Source organism: Morone saxatilis, unplaced genomic scaffold (assembly GCF_004916995.1).
Source record: "Morone saxatilis isolate NCDOM2014 unplaced genomic scaffold, NCSU_SB_2.0 Contig3, whole genome shotgun sequence".
In the NCBI taxonomy this organism is placed as follows: domain Eukaryota; kingdom Metazoa; phylum Chordata; class Actinopteri; family Moronidae; genus Morone; species Morone saxatilis.
Genome location: NW_023339873.1, coordinates 21,968,237 through 21,968,557, shown reverse-complemented (window position 1 = coordinate 21,968,557; position 321 = coordinate 21,968,237).

Here is a 321-nt window from a genome sequence, read left to right as displayed (position 1 = left end):
GGGTTTGTTTTAATTCTTTGACTAGACAACACATTTTAACCATTATTAAAGAGTTAAACTTATTATGTCCAGTTAAAGCTGTGATTTTTTCCGGAAGCTCTTATATTATGAACATGAACAACTGGAAGAACATGAAAGAAAATTGTTCATTTGAGTGTCAGTTGAAATGTTGGTTATATAGCATAACCACTATATGAGTTAAATCTGCAATTCCTTACTGTTTCTACCTTAGAAACATTGAAAACCTTGTTTATAAAAAAAATCATAATTTGGAGTGCAAGGTGTCGCCAGAGCAACATGATTGTTTCACAGATTATCTGT